This window comes from Macaca fascicularis, chromosome 5 (genome assembly GCF_037993035.2).
Source record: "Macaca fascicularis isolate 582-1 chromosome 5, T2T-MFA8v1.1".
Lineage (NCBI taxonomy): Eukaryota > Metazoa > Chordata > Mammalia > Primates > Cercopithecidae > Macaca > Macaca fascicularis.
Genome location: NC_088379.1, coordinates 550,448 through 562,910, shown reverse-complemented (window position 1 = coordinate 562,910; position 12,463 = coordinate 550,448). Strand labels below are relative to the sequence as shown.

General features: G+C 46.2%; 1 long non-coding RNA gene across 2 annotated transcripts; it reads left to right on the top strand.

Annotated features, from left to right (window-relative positions):
- Positions 1-376: 376 nt before the first annotated feature.
- Positions 377-11,191, top strand: LOC107128586 (uncharacterized). Of its 2 annotated transcripts, XR_012434533.1 has the most exons (5): positions 377-2,368; positions 2,476-2,636; positions 9,305-9,411; positions 10,063-10,127; positions 10,753-11,191. It is a non-coding gene; the product is annotated as an uncharacterized lncRNA (long non-coding RNA). The 2 variants fall into 2 exon arrangements; XR_001488011.4 differs by having other exon boundaries at positions 378-2,636.
- Positions 11,192-12,463: the final 1,272 nt, after the last annotated feature.

Sequence of the window (12,463 nt, the reverse complement as noted above, 5' to 3'; positions counted from 1 at the left end):
CCGTTTTTCAATTTTGGAAAGATCTGCCAAGGAAAAAGGGACGTGGACTCTAACTAGTCCTTCGGCTCTGGCGACTCTTGGAGGGGGGCCAGTAGATTAGTAGGAGAGGTAGGGTCAGGTTGATTAGTGGAAAGTTGATTTGTAAAGTCTGGTATAGTGGTCTTTGAGCGGGTATGGGCCGCAATGGGAGAGGTGAGAGGAGTGGCTGAGGGGGGAGTGTCAGGAGGGGTGGTGGGAGGTGCATAGGGAGAGGTGAGGGGAGTGGCTGAGGGGGGAGTGTCAGGAGGGGTGGTGGGAGGTGCATAGGGAAAGGTGAGGGGAGTGGCTGAGGGAGGAGCCTCGGGAGGGGCGGTGGGAGGTGCATAGGGAGAGGTGAGGGGAGTGGCTGAGGGAGGAGCCTCGGGAGGGGCGGTGGGAGGTCGGGAGGGAGGTGCCCTGCCTTCGGCCCCATCTGAAATGGAGGTGGAGTCCTCCTCTGTTGTTGAGGTGGGGGCTGAGGGCCAGGTTTTGGCTAAGACCTGGGCCATTGAACATTGGGCGCACAGGTCTGGGCGAGAGCACAAGTCCCAAAAGCCTTGGACATAAATGACTTCTGACCACTTTCCTAACCTTTGACAGAAATTAGAAAGGTCTAGTAGAATATTATAGTCGAGCGTACCTTCGGCTGGCCATTGAGATTGGTGGTCCAATTTATATTGTGGGCATGCCACCGTGGAGAGGAAAATTAGTCTTTTTCGTTTTAGATCCTGAGCCAAATGTAAGGTTTGTAAATTTTGGAGGAGACAACCCAAGGGGGTGTTCCTAAGGATTTTTGACTGTGAGGTTCCCATTGCCCTAGCCAACGGAAATGGAAGCCGGTCTTGGGCAGTGGCAAAGTGTCCTTTGCCGCTGTTAAAGACCGGGGACTCATGGAGCCACTTAGGAAAAGAGAGCGAAACTTCAAGACGGACGTCTCCCGGTTGAAGTTCTCCCGGCAACCACCAGGTGGCCTAAGCCTCCGGCGTGTACACGACTTCAGGCAGAGGGGACTACAGACCGACGAACTGGGGAAGGGGAACACTCACCGAAGATGGCGACTTCAGAAAGGTGGCGAAAAGGAGCCGGAACGCTTGATGTACCCAGGAAGGTTTCTGGAGCTGGAGTAGTAGGTTTGTGAGGGAGGAGGTTCCCCGGATCCCCCTGAGGGATACCGAGGAAGGGTCTCCTCCCGGGTTTCGGCACCAACTGTCTTAATTTAATTTAGGAGAGCTAAATAATTAAACATGAGGCCAAAGAACATAAGAAAGCGGCAGCCTTTTATTGCAAATATGCACACACTCTCAGGGGAGGTTCTCTGGTCCTCAGGTATGGGGCCAGGGAAGTCACGCTGGCCTCTGCCCGCGGCAAACTTTTATGCATTGGTACTGGAAGGGGGAGGGCAGTGGGCAGGATAAAGGCATGATGGGGCGTCTCAGTGGGCGTGGCCGGGTAAGTTTCAATTTCTTCGGATTGATGTCGCCTGGCACATGCTCGGTTGTCCTGCACTTTCTTTTTTTTTTCTTTTTTTTTTTTTTTGAGATGGAGTCTCGCTCTGTCGCCCAGGCTGGAGTGCAGTGGCTGGATCTCAGCTCACTGCAAGCTCCGCCTCCCGGGTTCACACCATTCTCCTGCCTCAGCCTCCCGAGTAGCTGGGACTACAGGTGCCCGCCACCTCGCCCGGCTAGTTTTTTGTATTTTTTTAGTAGAGACGGGGTTTCACCGTGTTAGCCAGAATGGTGTCGATCTCCTGACCTCGTGATCCGCCTGCCTCGGCCTCCCAAAGTGCTGGGATTACAGGCATGAGCCACCGCACTCCACCGCGTCCGGTCTTTTCTTCTTTTTTTTTTTTTGAGATGGAGTCTCACTCTCATTTAGGCTGGAGTACAGTGGTGCCATCTCAGCTCACTGCAAGCTCTGCCTCCCAGGTTCACGCCATTCTCCTGCCTCAGCCTCCCGAGTAGCTGAGACTACAGGTGCCCGCCACCATGCCCGTCTAATTTTTTTTTTTTTTTTTTTAGTAGAGATGGGTTTCACTGTATTTAGCCAGGATGATCTCGATCTCCTGACCTCGTGATCCGCCCACCTTGGTCTCCCACAGTGTTGAAATTACAGGTGTGAGCTACCGCGCCTGGCCTGGCCTGTTCTTATACATATGATTGATAGCTCCTGACTCCCTAAACTGTATAAAACCAAGCTGTGCCCTGACCACCTTAGGCGCACGTCGTCAGGATCTCCAGAGGCTGTGTCACGGGCGTGCATCCTTAACTTTGGCAAATAAGCCTCCCAAAATGATTAAGACTTGTCATTTTTCTCGACTGACATCTGATAAGCACTGAGATCCTGAATGAAGGTAACCCGGCCTGCAGCAGCTCGCCTGTTGATCCTTGATACTGACTTGGCACCTTATTATCCAAACTGGTAGGATGATTGCTGAAATCTGGGACCTTGTTCCTCCAGGGATCCCTGATCTTCCAACGTTTTTTGGTTGGGGGTCTGAGGTTTATTTGCTGTTAAAAAACTCCTTTTTTGGGAGTCTCCACTCACTTCCATCAAAGAAGGCAAGCCTGCCTGCTTCTGCATTGATGGAGAGCGCTCTTCAGGTTGGGACCCATCACTAGGTGAGAAAATTGATTTGGGACTTTGTCTTGCAAATTCGTTGTAAATGACTAAAGATAACATTAACAACCAGCTGGTGTTTATTTCTGCTTACACTTAGAGCGTTCAGAAGTCATGTATTTTGTGTGATCATTGTTAGTTTTGCTTACCTGTTCTATTGTTTGTTTCTGTCTTGTTGGGGTGTTTTTGTGTGTTTTGGTCCTTTCCCTTATCGGATTTGACCAACTCCAAACCCTCTAGCTCATGAGTGTAGAATCTTCCCCTCTGAAGAAATAAGAGCACCTGCCTCCCCTCAGCCTTTTGGGGCATCCTCAGACAACTGAGAATCACGTGAGGGTGTCTGGCAGGAATGCTCCCTAAGACTTGCAGTGGCTCTAAACAGGTTTCCCCCTCAAAAGGACATACTTAGGGTCTAATCTCAGCTGGCAGGTGCGTATAAGGAGCCGACCCCTCCTGCACCTTGAGGCTCTGACACTGTACCAGGTGGCCGCCACACAGGTGGACCAAACCAGTTTGGGGGGTAACAACAGTGAAAAGCTAGGTCTGCAAGCAGCATATTTTGGGTCCGACACACACCCTGACTTGGCAAAATCTGAAGGGGAACTCTAAATTATGGGAACAAAGCCTCTGAAGTGGCTAAATACCCAACCCTCTACCCCCCAACACAAAAAAGGTGGTATGGTTGGGGGAGGAAAATGGCCAGCAAAAGGAAAAAAAAAGAGAAAAGATTTTTTATTTTCACTACTAAAGGGATTTTATTTACGTAACGCCACCTTTTTGCCAGCCAGAGCAAACTGAAAGAGCAATGGCTGTATTTCTGAAATAGCAGCATTTTGTCCAGCTGAAATATGGTAATCAGATTTAAAAAGATTTTTTTAAAGAAGCTCAATGTTTAAAAGTCAGCTTAATTTGGCCATGCACAGTGGCTCACACCTGTAATCCCAGCATTTTAGGAGGCCGAGGTGGGCAGATCATGAGGCCAAGAGATCGAGACCATCCTGGCCAACATGGTGAAACCCCGTCTCTACTACAAATACAAAAAATTAGCAGGGCGTGGTGGTGCGCACCTGTTTTCCCAGCTATTTGGGAGGCTGAGGCAGGAGAATCACTTGAATCTGGGAGGCGGAGGTTGCAGTGAGCCAAGATCATACATCATGCCACTGCACTCCAGCCTGGCAACAGAGTGAGACTCTGTCTCAAAAGAAAAAAAAAAAAAAAAGAAATGGTAAACTTCCTCTAAAACTTTCCACACAAAGCTTATTTTTCCTTCTTTGTTTGCACCCGAGATCTCATGCTCAGTTTATCCATTGCTGAAATCTGTGGCAAAAGCTACCCCTGATCGAGAGACTGTCTCAAAAACAAAACAAAAAAAGTCAGCTTAATTAAGGCTAACATCCAAGAATTGTGTGTGCATGTGTGCATGTTTATATTTAGAAGGTTTTCATGTGTTTGTTTTTGTTTTTTGTTTTTCTCTCCTAGGACCTTGTCTTTTTTTTTTTTTGAGCAAATTTTTTTTATTTTTTGTTCAGTTGACTGAATTCTGTTTTCACTTGATTTTTTGACTAAAATAGTTACTGTAACAGGCTACTCTTGAGATTTTAAGGAAGAATATAGTTTAGACATGCAAAAATGTCTTTGTTAAAAAAAAAATTAAGTGCATTGTAAAAGCATCACATGGTCTAACCTCAAAATAATTCTCCCTTTTTCTGGAGCCCCAGGACTCAATGTGGGCTCTCCCTAGAGCTCTGAGATCCAGTAGTCTCCATCTAAATAAAATTGGTCTCCTTATACAATCCTATGATAGATTTTTATACTTTATATTTGATTTGGCTCAAAGAAAAATAAAGCTTTCCCCCTCTAGCCCCAGCAGACTTTTTCTCTCTATACCTTTTTTTTTTTTTGAGATGGAGTCTCGCTCTGTTGCTCAGGCTGGAGTGCAGTGGCCGGATCTCGGCTCACTGCAAGCTGCACCTCCCGGGTTCATGCCATTCTCCTGCCTCAGCCTCCCAAGTACCTGGGACTACAGGCGCTTGCCACCTCGCCCGGCTAGTTTTTTTGTATTTTTTAGTAGAGACGGAGTTTCACCGTGTTAGCCAGCATGGTCTCGATCTCCTGACCTCGTGATCCGCCCATCTCGGCCTCCCAAAGTGCTGGGATTACAGGCTTGAGCCGCTGCGCCTGGCCTCTCTCTATACCTTATGATGAAAATTTGGCTGTTTGATTTTCACCTGAGTTGTTTCCTTTCTTATGCAAATTTAAGGCTACTTAGCTGACAACTGCCTGGGGTTGTGAAGCCAGTTATCAATAATCTGAAAGTCTAAAATAGGAAAAAGGTTCAATCTTTATGAATCTATAAGATGTACTTCCGGCCGGGTGCAGTGTTTCACGCCTGTAATCCCAGCACTTTGGGAGGCTGAGGTGGGTGCATCACGAGGTCAGGAGATCGAGACCATCCTGGCTAACACAGTGAAACCCGTTCTCTACTAAAAATACAAAAAAAAAAACTTATTGAAGAATTTACTTAAGTTACATAAACTTCAAAAAGCATTTGACTAGTCTTTTCTTTTTTCCTGATAAAGTATTTAAGTGCTTTTCTTTTTCTTTTTTTTTTTTTTTTTTTTGAGACGGAGTCTCGCTCTGTCGCCCAGGCTGGAGTGCAGTGGCCAGATCTCAGCTCACTGCAAGCTCCGCCTCCCGGGTTCCCGCCATTCTCCTGCCTCAGCCTCCCGAGTAGCTGGGACCACAGGCGCCGCCACCTCGCCCGGCTAATTTTTTGTGTTTTTAGTAGAGACGGGGTTTTGCCGTGTTAGCCAGGATGGTCTCGATCTCCTGACCTTGTGATCCGCCCGTCTCGGCCTCCCAAAGTGCTGGGATTACAGGCTTGAGCCACCGCGCCTGGCCTATTTTTCTTTAAGCCAATTGATTAGAGTTCTTTTATATATTTTCAGTAATGAAACACTATATAGACAACACATAAATACGTAGACATATTAGGCATGCCAACGGAAGTACATTTTTTTTTTTTTTTTTTTTTTTTTTGAGCCAGCATCTTGCTCTGTCATCCAGGCTGGAGTGCAGTGGTGCAATTTCAGCTCACTGCAAGCTCCACCTCCTGGGTTCATGCCATTCTCCTGCCGCAGTCTCCCAAGTAGCTGGGACTACAGGCGCCCGCCACCTCGCCCGGCTAATTTTTTTTTTTTTTTTTTTTTTTTTTTTTTTTTTTAAGTAGAGTTGGGGTTTCACTGTGTTAGCCGGGATGATCTCGATCTCCTCACCTCATGATCCGCCTGCCTCAGCCTCCCAAAGTGCTGGGATTACAGGCGTGAAGCACCGCACCTGGCCTAAGTTTTTTTTAAAATTAAGGTTATTACATCCATTTATCTTTCTGTATGTGCTTTTAAAGTACTTGTGACATTAAGTTACAGGGCTTTCACTCCTGGGTCTAAAAAGGACACCAAGTCCTGCTAAATCTTAAACACAATGTTGCTTTGTCATGATGTAGTCTGAAGCCAATTGTCCTTGATAGGGATTATGGGAACCTCTCATACATGTAGGAAGGGTGTGTCTTGTCTGGAATTCTGTGTTTATTTTTTAGTTAAAAGGGTTTGTTCATGTTTCCTTTTAAGATTCTCTAATCACTTGCTTACCTGTTGCCGGTATTTAGCATTTCAGTCTGCTCTTGAAACATTTACATTTGGTTTTAGCAGACCCAAGCTGTCCTTCCAAACTGTATCACCATTTGTTTCAGCACTCTTTGTTATTGGAGGCAAAAATCAGTTTTTGTTTTGTTTTGTTTTGAGATGGAGTTTCACTCTGTTGCCCAGGCTGGAGTGCAATGGCATGACCTCAGCTCACTGCAACCTCCGCCTCCTGAATTCAAGCCATTCTCCTGCCTCAGTTTCTCGATTAGCTAGGATTACAGGCGCCCGCCACCACACCCATCTAATATTTTGTAGACAGGGGCTTTAACTATGTTGGCCAGGCTGGTCTCGAACTTCTGACCTCATGATCTGCCCACCTTGACCTCCCAAAGTGCTGGGATTACAGGCATGAGCCACCACGCCTGGCCAAAAAGTCAGTTTTTGTAAAGCCCCCAAAAACCAGAAGTAAGGATGCATGTGTCAGTATTTTTCTTCTGTTTTAAGGAAGAAGACAGGAATTGAGAGTTGACTCCTAATGGCACAGTGCTATACTGGGGAGGAGGAAGAGCTGTGGTGGGTAAAAGTAACAAATGTTCCTTCCTGTTCTTTTTTTTGAGATGGAGTCTCCCACTGTCCGCTGGGCTGGAGTGCAGAGGCGTGATCTTGGCGTACTGCAACCTCCGCCTCCCGGCCTCAAGCGATTCTCCTGTCTCAGCCTCTCAAGTAGCTGGGATTACAGGTGTGAGCCACCACGCCCGGCCTGCACAGGGTTCATTTTTAACCTTCTGCTGTGTAAGGTTACATCCATTTATAAATTGTGCACGTGCACGCACGCATACACACTTGTTCACAAATGGAAATAATATAATGACAATTATTTTAGTGTTTTACATTTCATAACCTTTCTGGACTGTGGTGTTTTGAGTCAGACACCTGAGATTTGAAGAGGAAAGCAAACCTCTAAAAAAAAATGTTAGCTATTTGTGATTTTTCAATTTCTTATTAGCCACATCAAAATTAATAAAAAGAAACAAGTGAAATTGTGATAATTTTATTGTTTTATTTTTTATGTTTATTTTTATTTTTGTTTGAGATGGAGTCTCACTCTGTCGCCCAGGCTGGAGTGCAGTGGTGCAATCTCGGCTCACTGCAAGCTACGCCTCCTGGGTTCACGCCATTCTCCTGCCTCAGCCTCCTGAGTAGCTGGACTACAGGCGCCTGCCACCACGCCTGGCTAATTTTTTGTATTTTTAGTAGAGACGGGGTTTCACCGTGTTGGCCAGGATGGTTTCGATCTCCTGACCTTGTGATCCACCCACCTCAACCTCCCAAAGTGCTGGGATTACAGGCGTGAGCCACCGCGCCTGGCTGTTTGTGATAATTTTAACCTATTGTATCCAAAATATTGGCTGGGCACAGTGTCTCACGCTTGTAATCCCAGCACTTTGGGAGGTTGAGGTGGGTGGATCACGAGGTCAGGAGATCGAAACCATCCTGGCCAACATGGTAAAACCTCATCTCTACTAAAATCCCAAAAATTAGCCAGACATGGTGGCGTGGGCCCGTAGTCCCAGCTACTTGGGAGGCTGAGGCAGGAAAATTGCTTGAATCCCGGAGGCAGAGGTTGCAATGAGCCGAGGTCACACTGCTGCACTCCAGCCTGGTGACAGAGCAAGACTCTGTCTTAATAAATAAACAAAATTAACTTAAAAAACCCAAAATATTATTGTTTTAATATGTGATCAATATATAATTAGAAATAAGGTATATTTCTGATCTGATTCTTCTAAACTCACTGTGTATTTTATGTTTGCAGCACGTTTTACTTCAAACCAGCTACATTCCTACCCAGTAGCTACATATGGCAGGTGGCTGCCACATTGAATGCAGCCATGAGGGCTCTGACCTCAGGGAAGTGAGGGCCTGAACACCTCTCTTCTGCTGGAAGTGAAAGAACAGTCTCTCTACCAACTTTTCTCCTCAGGCTCAAGGGTGGGTGGGACAGTGCCCCCAGAGAGAGCCTGGGCTGCAAGCTGAGATTGTCCACGTGAAGACCACGGTCTCCCAGTTGCTGTTTGGTGCCGGCGTGATGGTCTCCTCAGTTCAGCCAGGCCTGGGCTCTCTTCCCATGACCAGGAAGAATAAGACATACAGACACCAGAGAGTCAGTAAAGCAGAGTAAGATTTTTTGAGCAGAAGGAAACCTCTCAGCAGCAAGAGGGGACATGAAAGCAGGTTGCCAGAAATGGGGCTGAGTTCTGGGTCTTTTATGTGTTAAGAACAAGGAAGTCTTCTGTGGGTTCTGCCCAAATGGAAGGGGTAAATTTTCCCCCTAAGGATGTTGCGTCTGAGCATGCGTGGGGTTGACCACAGTGACTCCATCTTGGTTATCACCCATGAGTGACCAAGGAAAACCCACAGCGGTGGAAAGGGTGAAGCTAAAACCAAAGTACTTAGGTCAGTAACATTATAAGGAGCTGGGCCAAGTTAATGACATTTAGGTTGATTTATTACACCTGGGCTTAAGTTGGGAGCGTCCCTTCTGATCAACATCCTGGCATAAGAGGAAGTTCTTAGTCACATTTCTTCTGGCTAGTGACTGGGATGGTGCAGGTGTGGTCCCTTGGGTGATTTTCCTCTCCTGAAACCCTCTTCCTAACTTCCTAACCAGCCTCTGACTGCTTCCTCTCTCAGGGGTTCCTCTTCCTTTTATTTTATTTATTTATTTTGAGGTGGAGTATTGCTCTGTTACCAGGCTGGAATGCAGTGGCACGATCTTGGCTCACTGCAACATCCACCTCCTGGGTTCAAGTGATTCTCCTGCCTCAGCCTCCTGAGTAGCTGGGATTATGGGTGTGTGCCACCACACCCAGCTAATTTTTGTATTTTCAGTAGAGATGCGGTTTCACAATGTTGGCCAGGATGGTCTCAATCTCTTGACCTTGTGATCCCCCTGCCTCGGCCTCCCAAAATGCTGGGATCACAGGCTTGAGCCAGTGTGCCCGGTTTCCTCTTCCTTTAAATATCAGACAGGAAACAAGGAATGATGGGTCCACAGGAAGAGAGCGCACCATGTCTTCAGATGTCTTCACAGCCTTGCCCTCCAGAGTTTAGATGTGGAAGGAATAGATTAAAGGTGAACTTCTTGTTTTGCTTTTTATCTTTGGACCTAATTGTCAGGCTGTAACTGTGTGTTTTTGTCCTGTGGTGTGGGGCACTGTGTGAGTTTAAGCACCAATCACATGCATCCACATCTACCTGCACTTCTGTTCCCAGAAGGAAGGCCGTGAGTGTGAGCTGTCCAGGTCCTTGACATTTTGAACAAATAATTGAACAAAAAGCACAAAGGAATGAAAAACAGGAAGGAAGCAGCAAAAGCAAGAATTTATTAGAGGGAGAAATCACTCCTCAGGGTGGGTGTGGGCCCCAGCAAGCAGCTCAAGGACCCAGTTACAATGTTTTCTGGGTTTCAAGTACTCCTTTTGTGGTTCCTATCAGCTACCCCATTATTTGGATGTAGGATTTGGTCCGTGGCTAATCAAAGGCTGAGGTGAATTGGTACCCCATGCAGATGAAGGCATGGCCTGTGCTTGGCCCTCAGCCACTCCAAGGCACTCTCCTTTTCTATCAGAGAACTGGTGCAAGGGGGAGGGTTGTAGCCACAGTCACCTTTGATACTTTGCTACTCGAGTGTAGATGAGGTTTCTCCTTTTGGTTTACATGTAGGAAGTTCACGTTAATTGGCCTTAGGTTCCCTGCTCCCAGACCTTGGTGTTTTTACTTTTAGGAAGTCAGCACGAATTGGCCTTACGTTCCCTGCCTCCAGACCCTATTCTCCTGCCTCACTTCTGTGTAAGTAAATACCATCTTATAACAAATTTAACTTTAAATAAAGGAAAAAAGAAAATCAATACTTACAGGGTGCCAAGCATTTGCAGGTTATTGGTAATCAATGTGTCCTGGGATCCTCTCTTTAATGGGTGTATATATTACTAAGTTATAACTGCATAATAGACAATCCCAAAATATACTAGCTCATGATTGAACTGGTTAGAAATTTAGACTGGGCTCAGCTGGGCCATTCTTCTGGGCTCAGTTTGGCTCCTTCAGGTGTGAGTGTTCAGCTGCTGGTGAATTAGGTGGCTCTGCTTCTGGGAGTGAGCTGTCTATAAACTGAGGCTCTTTGGCTTTTCCCAGCATGCTATTTTATCCTCCAGAAAGCTAAAATGGGCTTGTTGTCATAGAGATGGAAGAATTCTGAAAAAGATAACAGAAGCATTTAAGACCTTTTAAACCTGGGCCCCAAACTGGCACACTGTGCCCGTGCAAATAAGTCAAGAGAGATCCAAGGTTTGGGAAACAGAATCTGTCTCTGGATAGGAATGAGTATAAAAGCCATTTCCAAGGACATGAATACAATAAGAAATTTTTTAAATTGCTGTTTTTGCAATCAATTTTATCGTTACTTTTCTTGCAGATGTATCTTATATAACTATCCCACAGTTACTAAGCAGCTGGCTGGTACTCAGGATCAGCGTTGGCCTGACTCTGAAGCCCATGCACCTCCATAAACCACACTACTCAGCCAGGTTTCCTGGTCCTTCAAGGGGCTGAAGAGTGACACTTCTGAAGTAGAAGCAAGATTTTTGTTTTGAGAATCTCATCCCATCCATCCATTACTCTTCATCATTGGAAATAATTCACTCCAGGGAATGGTTCTGAAGTCTCTTGGAAAAACTGGAAACAATTTGAGAAAATTGCTGAGCATTGGGTTTAGGAAATTAATGCCCATTACATTTTTAATTTATCATAGGAGAAATTTGAAAACACCTATAATGCACTCATCATATCTGCAAACTCTTTGTATTTTTTGTATTTGTTGACTATGATTTTTAATATAGACTAAGTCAAATTACTGTTTTTGAGACAACTTTTGCTCTGCAGGCAAGTGACATAGCAATAGGGCTGCTGATATTTTTTCCCTCTGCAATTTAGCAAACCAGCAGAGTATGCTTCAAAGGGCCAACATGTTTTATAAGACCCCACATTTAGGAGCAGCTATAGGGCAAATGCCCTGAGCACACACAGAAATCACATGCAACCAAGGCTGGGCGCAGTGGCTCACGCCTGTAATCCCAGCACTTTGGGAGAGCGAGGCAGGCAGATCATGAAGTCAGGAGATCAAGACCATCCAGGCTAACACGGTGAAACCTGGTCACTACTAAAAATACAGAAAATTAGCCGGGAGTGGTGGTGGATGCTTGTAGTCCCAGCTACTCGGGAGGCTGAGGCAGGAGAATGGCGTGAACCTGGGAGGTGGAGCTTGCAGGGAGCCGAGATCGTGCCACTGCACTGCAGCCTGGTCGACAGAGTGAAAGTCTGTCTCAAAAAAAAGAAAAAAGAAATCACACGCAACCAATGCATTCTTCACCCTGAATCAATGCTTCTCACCCTTGGATGCATATTAGAATAGCCTGCTGTGCGTGTGGGTGGTGGCTCCTCACCCTGAATGCTTCTCCCCATTGGATGCATATTAGAGTAGCCTGCTGTGCGTGTGGTGGTGGTATTTAAAGTTCTCAAATCTAAGTTGCAAGGGAATAATTAAGCCACAGTCTTTTTTTTTTTTTTTTTCCAGAGTCTTACTCTGTTGCCAGGCTGGAGTGCAGTGGCACGATCTCAGCTCACTGCAACCTCCACCTGCCAGGTTGAAACGATTCCGCTGCCTCAGGTTCCCAAGTAGCTGGGACTACAGGCACGCACCACCATGCCCTGCTAGTTTTTGTATTTTTAGTAGAGACAGGGTTTCACCATGTTGGCCAGGATGGTCTCGATCTCTTGACCTCATTATTTGCCCGCCTCGGCCTCCCAAAGTGCTGGGACTACAGGCGTGAGCCACCGTGCCCAGCCAATTAAGCCAGAATCTTTAGAGTGAGACCCAGACAATGGTGACTTTAGGCTCTCCAGGTGATTACAATATGCAACCAAACTCCCAAATGTCTGCTGTAAACCAACATCTTTCAGAGGACCAGTCGAAAATATTTCTCAAATTAATGTAAAAAGTGTTTGCTGTTGAGTTGTGGCTTTTCAGTCCTACCTGTATTATCTACATTCTATCCTTTGCAAAACTCACTTCTACTACTTGTTTTGCTCCTGATTTAAACCAATTCCACACACACTAAGCCCACGGT